We start from the raw sequence: 9,091 nt of genomic DNA on the forward strand, positions 1-9,091 counted from the left end.
TTTGCAGAACTTGGAAGCAACGCCAAATGAGCTAAAACGCTTGGCAGTACATGCAACCGAAAGTTGCCGTCGCTGAAACTAATGAATACGACACGCCCCGAGAGTTGTTGTACATAAGGGCGCGTATACTGTGCGGGTTGCCACAGAAACAGGTTGGAGACATGCCGTCATTTTACCATGGAAGTCACTCCACCTTAACGCACTAGGGTACACAGTATTGAGGGGGTTAGTTAACGCAATATTCACCCAGAACCCAGGCGCAGGGCCATATTTCATATACTACTGTAGGCAGTATCAAATCGTAGTTTAACTACAAATAATAATAATAAAAACACGTGAACCATTCTTTCAGTATTCGCCAGAGACGCGTAACATCTAAACATCTAATCTCGGTAACGAGCAAATTAATGTGTTCTCATGTTGCAAATATTCTTACAATATGTAACTCGGATTCTTTAAAATAATGTCGAGTGCGATTATATATATATATATATATATTTATATATATATATATATTTCATTTTTAACTACGTTTCTTGACGTGAAACACACGTAGTTGCCGCACCCGCCACTATAATTCACTGTTGGAGCGGCTACGTCAACTATTTAATCATTTGATTAGCAGACCGAAATTTAAACTATATAATGAAACGGCTCCAATGAAAGCGAAAAACACTTGAAAAAAATCCTAAACCCCGGCTTTGAACAAGAATTTTGTTAAAATACTGCCCATTATCTTAAAATTTATTAAACTGTTAATACTTTAAAGTTTCCCTCTGGTTTTGTGAACTTTGGTTCGCGCCATCCGCTACAGATGGCAGCACCGTGGATACCCATTTTCCGTTTCATGCGACTCCTGTTCCATTCACGAAATTACTCGCACCAATGCCGTATAACGAGAGCTTGTTCCAAAGATACAGTAGTTATATATATATATATATATATATATATATCAGGGGCGAAACAACTAAATTTCCAAAAGGGGGGGGGCAATATACCTTTTTATAAAGAATCATCGATCCCCCCTATTGAAGCGGGGGGTCCGGGGGTCCTCCCCCGGGAAAATTTGTATTTCAAGGTGGAAAATTGTGCTATTTAAGCAGTTTTATTATATAAAAATTGATTACACAGCACTTTCTTTGCCCCGTTTGCCCCCACTTCAAGGTTTCAGAGGGGGGGCAAAATACCCTTCCCCCCCCTGTTGTTGCGCCCCTGATATATATATATATATATATATATATATATATATATATATATATATAGGTATATACCTATATATATATATATATACACCTATATATATATATATAGGTATATATATAGGTATATATAGCGCATGGCGTAGGTTGGCTGCGACATGCGCAAAGAAGTATTGGCAACTTACTAGAAGGGAATTTTATTGAAATTTTGTCCACTGATTTTCGTCATTATATATTATTGTTGTAGACAACTCTTTAAAATTATTTGGCTTTATAATTACATATATTTAGCTGGATGAATACATAATAGTACGACACTCGGTAGTTGTCCGCGTAAAATAATCAGCTATTTACAGTTACAAACCCCAGATTGTTATAAATTCAAGACTGTAACAAGCTATTTATTATGTATGCCCAGTCACTACAAAAGTTTAGATGAATAATTAAAAAAATTAAAGTGGAGAGATAGGACCGAAAGATGACTGTGAGTTCTAACAGTTTTTTATGCTGTAAATATTTTTTATTGTGTAAAACGCTATCAAATAGTTCTCACATTAGGAGATTTACAAAGATCGTAAAATAGAATGTGTTAACATGGCTATCAAAGTTACAGTAATTCTCTAAAATGAATTAAGTAATGAATGATAATGACTGCACTGGGTAAACCTTTTGTTGCAGCCAGTCATTGCAAACATCGGGCATTTCATTCAATTATATACTACTCTATAAAGAAGTATTTTTTTTAAATAAATGAATTGAAAATTACGGCCTAAAAATTATTGAAACTAATATGGCGTCTTCCGGTTACTCTGTCTTCCCCTTAAACTACAGAAAGAACTGAAAATTTTCAGAACATTGGTGACCTTTCCCGCTTAGATTATTGCAGGTTTTCATGGCTGCTGCCGACCTGAAATGCAAGGATGCCTACGGCGAAAATAGTCTCCGATTCTTGAACTGCTTTTTTTTCTCTCTCTCCATAGTTAGCACTTTCAAATTACAGTCATTCTTGATTGTCAGTGCTGAGACTATTCGTATTGGTGGGAAAAAAATAGCGTACCTTAATGCTTTCTTATAGTAAAAATATTTAGGCTTCATAAAAAAAAACACTATTTTACCATTTAATTTATATTTATGACAAATTTATTTATACATACAAAATAAATGTAACAACACAAAACAATGCTTATCATCTCACTGCTACATTTTATCATAATAGTAGTTCAATTAAAAAGTAAAACACAGTATATCAAAAAGAAATGTAAATTAATTTAAATATACAACATTTCTCTCAACATCTAGACCTAATTTAGATTTATATAAATCTGTAAAATGCACAGCTTGTGTGAAATAATATCCTTAGTTCTCAGGAATATCGTTTTTTATTATTCATTAAATTATAAACACATTTTCATCGTATTATTTTCTTAAAGTTTTTTGGTGCAAATTAAAACAATTTTCAAAGCTTTTTTTATCACATGTTGTCAGAGAAAATCATATCTCTATAAAAGGCATGGGTAGTATATCACAACTACAGCTTTTAAAAAATTATTTTAAGATGACTTAGTATGCATTATTCGTGAGTTTAAAAAACACATTTCTAAGTCCTTTTATTTTATTTTACATGTATTTAAATTCTTGATTTTTATCTAGTCAATAATATTTATATCTGTGCTGGCTTGTGATATTTAATGTATGAACCTTTAACATTCATATGATAGCAATTTCACTTCTGAGTTGGGTTTAATGGCACATTTTGAATAGTAGGCCTATCTGTAACTAAAGCTCCGTAATTCTGATTTTTGTATTTAAAAAGAACAAAAAAATGTACTGGATACTTGTTGACTTATTCACAACTACAAACTATATTTTACTTTAAAGAATGTCGTTGTTTTGTGTACACAAAAAGCAGTGAAATTGCTATAAGTACGCCCTGAACATATCTCACAGTTACACATCTTTAAGCACTCAAGATACAAATCATACATATTTTCGCATGGTGCAAATAAATTTGCTAAACTAAGGTTCCTGTAATGCCAAATTGTTATCATATATACAGGAAGAATAATTTATAGTCGCTTTGCTGTTTCTCCTAAACAAAATTGCAAAATCGCAGCTCTTGAAAGTTTTATTTGACCTAAACAGAAATTTATGTTAGGTATAGTTTGTTTAGTTATTATCTACGGATGGGTTTACTATGACAAAAGTACAATGACAAAGATAGTTTGATAGAAGAAAGTTTGGAAAATTTTACTATCGGTGGTTTATACTGTTGAGAAGTATTTACGTCATGAAGGTAATAGGAAATAATCAGACATGGGCATAAACAAAGCAAACAATATATTCAGAAATCTAAATTCACATACAAGTGTGTTTAAGTTCGACAAATCATAATATATATTTTTATTCGTGCATTCCCAGTGAACTTAACCGATCTTGATGATTTACTTTCAGAACAGAATTATTTGACATAAGATCCCAAATATGCACGTTAAGATTTACAATAATGCATTCTATCTTCGAATTCCCCAGCTGCCTGCTGATCAAATGAAAATATACGCCTGGAACGTCATCGGAGCACGTGCTTTTTACTCGCATAGTGCTTCGCTTGACTGTCGATTACTTCTGCTGTGCCGCGGGATCAAGGGAGATAATTACATTCCAACTTCATTGAGTTATAAAGCACGCAGTACAGAACATGCGTGCTATCTAGTTTCATGGCTTCGTTTGTTGAAGCGTGTTTATTAACACCAGACGATAACACGTGCTTGGGGAGACCGTCGTGCTAATAATCAGGAAATATGAACTAGATAGAAAAGATCATTCAAGATGGCGGCAACAGTGCTGAAAGAGAGGGAAGCGTGGAAAGAGCGGGGGATGTACGGGAGGGAGGACTGCAGGCGCACTGTCCCAGCACCACCGAGCTTCAACGCGGCGGCGGCGCCGCGTTACGCCGCCTCCTTGCTGCTGGGGGCGGCGCGGCCCGCCGACGAAGGGAACAGCGACCCTGGCCGGCGCGGCAGGTTGTTGCGGCGGCGGCCCGCCAGCAGCGACGACAGCCGGCTGCCCTCCGGGGGCGGCTCGGGGGCGGCGGTCGCCTCTGCCGGCGGCGGCGGCGCCGTCTCCTCCTTCTCCGCGGACTCTACCTCCTCTGCGGACCGACACACCCCAGCATGATCCTGTCCATGCCCTCGACATGAGACTAGCCTCGCCCTTGGAACAGTTGCAAATTCGTGGTCTCAAAAAACGGAACTTAAATTGTTTCATAAAAATTTTTTCATGAAAGAAAAGTTTTACATATGAACTTAAATATTTAAGTTGGCTCAGAGGTTAGGTGGGATCGCACGCCCTGCACCAAGTCAAACTTTTTTTTTTTTTTTCCTGATGTTCTGCGCACCGTGCGTGATTGGCGTTCGATAATCCGGTAAAATCCCTAATCCGTCATTGCCGTGCTCACGAACATGTCGGATTAAAGACATTTCACTGCAATGAGCATTGCCCGTGAGACGAGCCTTTTGCTGGAATCACGACAGCGCAGCGTGACGGCGAAGACGGTGAAGACGACGATGCAACAGCAAAATACGTATCGCATTATTGTGAGCCCGAAAAATTTAGCATACAAGATCTGGAAATAGTAACAATAATAATAGAATTACTAATGCACCAGTTTAACCATATTTTTAAAACCAAAATTTTGACACGCATTTCAGTAACGCCGCACCCGCGACGCGATGGAAATAGAAAATATTTTCGCTCGCTACAGTGATGGTTGAACTAACTTCTGTGACAAAATACCGTCGGATTTGAATTGCTAATAACTATACGGGAACTGATGATGCGTGAACAATGGTTGTACCCACTAAGTATATGCATCATGTTTGTCCCACAAAATTTTTTTTGCCAGTGTATTCGCATGCACGCGATTGTTACGAATCAGCTTCGTGCACAGCGTGGAACGCGTCTAGCCAGGACATTGACACGGGTGTCGTAGTAAGATCTTGTGGAGCGCTACCAGGACGTAAAGTGAGACAATATATTAAAGAGATTGATAATTAAATTACACGTTAATATGAAATACTCTTTTTTTTATGATTTTAATACAAACGTTTTAGCGAAAAATTTACGGCGAGGGCCTGAACTTCACCTTTCTCTGATTTTGAAAGTGTAACTTCTTTGCTCGATCGCACGAGGGGAATAGTTAGGTACGTGTGTTGGGGGAACCGGGAAGAGCAGAAGACGGCAGGGAAGGGGTAGAAGTAACGTGGCATACTTGCACACTTGCATACCTGCGCAGAAGCATGATTCAGCGCTCGCATACTTGCATATATCCGCGACCTCAGCTTAATCTTTGAATATATATACTGTATAGAAGTCGCGAGTGGATAGGATTTACTCCACGTTTTTCAGGAGCGTATGATGAGCAGCTAGGGAACTTCACCGCTGCAGGGCGCTGCCGTAACGCCCTGTATCGTCTTAGGTTGTTATTTACACGTTAGAGCGCAGCACTGTCGCCCGCTGTCATTCCCCCGCACCCCCCAACCCAACATTCACTGCAGCTCAAGGTCGTTCAACGGGAGTTTGTGCGTCACAAAGCTGTAGGGATGAGAGGTGGAGTAGAGGGTGGGTGGAAGACAACGCGTGTTTGAGGAAGGGTGGGGAAGGGGTGTTTGAAGAGTTCGACAGTTGTCCGCTAGGGATCACCACAAGTCGATGCCCTAGTGATGGTGGCGATTGCGGCGGTGAATTAACCAACTACCTCAAAACCGTATTGGAAATTTTAACCTGGGCTGGCGACTTCTATACAGTACATATATATTCAAAGGCCTAACGACGAGCGAGAAGTTGCGTACCGGCGGCCTCGGCCTGCTCCTCGGCGCTGCCCGCCTCCTTGGTCTCCGCGGGCGGCGGCGGCGGCTGCTGGGGGCGGCGGCGCGGCAGCAGCGACGACACCAGGTTGCGGCGGCCGCTCACCGGCGCCGGCGTCGCCTTGGGCGCGCGCTCCGTGACGCGCAGGCGCGGCCTGTTGCGCAGGCGCGTCAGGGCGTCGGGGGCCGCCGTCGCCGCCGTCACCGCCTCCTGGGCACGCGCGGGACCCCGGGTCTCACCCCACCGTCACCACCACGAGCTTACCACCGTCAACCGCGGTCAAGCACCATGTCCAGGGGCGCAACAACTAAATTTCCTAAGGGGGGGGGGGGCAATATACCTTTTTATAAAGAATCATCTATCCCCCCTATTGAAGCGGGGGGTCCTCCCCCGGGAAAATTTGTGTTTCAAGGTGGAAAATGGTGCTATTTAAGCAGTTTTATCATCTAAAAATTGATTACACAGCACTTTCTTTGCCCCCTTTTGCCCCCAATTCAATGTTTCAGAAGGGGGGGGGGGGCAAAATACCCTTGCCCCCCCCCCCCTGTTGTTGCTCCCCTGACCATTTCCCCAGTGTTTTTGGGCGGAACATCATAGCGATGTTGAGGTTAAAGAGTAACTTCGACTACATACGTCACAGCATGACATCATCTGATGATTCTATAACTAAAGCTCTTTTTTTTTTTTCGAGAAACCGGGAACGGTGCGTTTTTTTTAACACAGACTAAAATACTTTAACTGATTTTTTAATACGTAACAACCAAAACACAATGTAAAATGTCTTTATCTTTTGTTTCGATGTATTTTTTTTTAAAAAAAAAGGCAAGGCTGAAAATTATGTGTTTAAACCATTACCACAGTCTAGGCCTATATATAAAAAAGGCACACGTCTGCTAACCTTACTTTTAAACAGAATTTATTTTTATGGTATGGAAAAAATTCGATTAAAACAAGTGAAATATGTTTCATTTAAAGCAACATCAGAGCGTGTTTCGTGTCTATCAAACGTAATAAATATTTTGTTTTAACAGCCATGCTTTTTTTTGCTACCAAAATAATTCGACATTTAAAAAAAATGTTTCCAATGTGTAATATTTTGCCATTATACTCAATACGCTAATCCGTTAATACACCATTCCATAAATTCTGAACTAATAATGATTTTTGAAATTACGTTTTTTTATTTATGTTATTATTATGTTTAAGACATTTCTATAATTTCCTTACATTCAAAAATTATTATTTTTTATTTTGCACTGATATTTAGTGACACTATGTTGCTTATACAGTTGCAGCACCCCCCCCCCCCCCTCCCCTCCTACACCCACCAGACTGTGTCGCACTGCGTGTTTGCCAGTTTACTCTCGGTCCTTTCTTATATGTGTTCCACTTTGTGCATTCTTTCTTGAGACACCTCCATTGTACTCTCTACGCATAGGCGTGCCTACAGGGGGGGCCAGGTGGGCCATGGCCCCCCCTAATGTAATCACTCAGATCGGCATTTTCACTAATGCGTTCGTTAATATTCGTATATTCCTGGCACTGTGACACTCAAAGTGTTTTTCAGTGTTACAGCGAGCTAATTAACAATATTTTTAAACATTTTATCGTTCTGGAAATACAGCCGCATTAGTTTATTTAAAACACGAGGTCCCTTAAAATGGCCAAGCAAAAAAAAAATATTTTAAGAGGTTTGTTAAAGTTCTGTTGTCTGAATTGATGTGTTTGCATTCACTAAAAAGAAGTTCATTTCAAGGTAGATCTGGACCAAACTATTGGAAAATTTGAGGGGGGGAAATGTGTAAGTATCCTTTAAACATTGTCTATGAAAAAAAAAACATATTTTCAAGATTGTTAAAATTATACGGATATAAATATTAACTAGTAAACATATCTCGTTGATACTGCACAAAAATATAAACACGGCAATGAGTGAATGTATTTAGGCTATTTATCATTCTAAATTCAGCTTCTGATTTAGCAGCCCCTCCTCCCCCTAGTGGAAATGTCTGGGCACACCTATGTCTCTATGAAAAGTGGACGAAAGAATATTCAACAAGAAAAAAAAATTTGAGCGAGCCTTTCCGTTCTCGCTAAAAATGATTAACCTCAGTAACGAGCAAATACATGGTTCTCATTTTGCAAATACACTTGTGATAGAGAACTCTGACACAAAAATTAAAGTATAATATTTTTTAAATAATGCCGAGCGTGATACACATATTAAATTGGTTCCAACTGCATTTCTGAACGAGTAGTTTCCGCACCAGTCGCTAGAACTCGCTGCCGGAGCAGCTACGTCGACTATTGAATCATTTGATTTACAGACCGAATTTTTAAACTATAGGCTATATGAAACGATTCCGATAAGAGCGAAGAAGACTTGAAAAAAAAAAAAAAACTGAACTCCCGCTTCAGACCTGAATTTTGACAACGAATGTTTTTTAAAAATACCATCCATCCTGTTAACTTCTTTATAAAGTAAACACTATAAAGCTTGTCTTTGTGAAATTTATTCGCGCCACGGCATCACCGTGGTTGTTACACATTTCCGCTCATTGTCTTCCGTCGCATTAATGAAATTGCTCCCACCAAATGTCGTATACCGTGATCTAAGACGTCACACATTAAAAAAAAGCGCCATGGAAGTTTAATCCGCAGCGGCAGAAACGCAGTGTGACAACAGTGTGCAACATAAAATGAGTTTCTGTGATACAAATGCAAACCATACCAAGGAAGTAGCCAGTAGCATTGCAGTTGTAACTTAAATGTTTTAGTTCTGAAATCCATTAGAATCTCCTTATTTGTACAACCCAAAAACGTTAAAACTGTAACTTTGGCAGTTAATTATGCGAAAAGTCTGCGATGTTAATATTTTTATCATATGGTGAAAGTTAAAAAAAAATTTAGAAAGTTCACAATTCGATGTGTAATTACTGTAAATATAAAATCATGACCTGAAATGGGAGGCATCCCCTTGAAACAAACACTGAACAAACACGTGGGTGCGCTCCACGCCTCCAGGTTCG

At 39.5% G+C, this 9,091-nt stretch overlaps 1 long non-coding RNA gene across 1 annotated transcript; it reads right to left on the reverse strand.

Moving 5' to 3' along the window:
* Window positions 1-3,003: 3,003 nt before the first annotated feature.
* Window positions 3,004-6,146, reverse strand: LOC134542097 (uncharacterized). The gene is made up of 2 exons (XR_010076734.1): window positions 6,047-6,146; window positions 3,004-4,347 (listed from the first exon to the last, which is right to left on the reverse strand). It is a non-coding gene; the product is annotated as an uncharacterized LOC134542097 (long non-coding RNA).
* Window positions 6,147-9,091: the final 2,945 nt, after the last annotated feature.

The sequence above is a fragment of the Bacillus rossius genome (genome assembly GCF_032445375.1).
Source record: "Bacillus rossius redtenbacheri isolate Brsri chromosome 4 unlocalized genomic scaffold, Brsri_v3 Brsri_v3_scf4_2, whole genome shotgun sequence".
NCBI classification, from domain to species: domain Eukaryota; kingdom Metazoa; phylum Arthropoda; class Insecta; order Phasmatodea; family Bacillidae; genus Bacillus; species Bacillus rossius.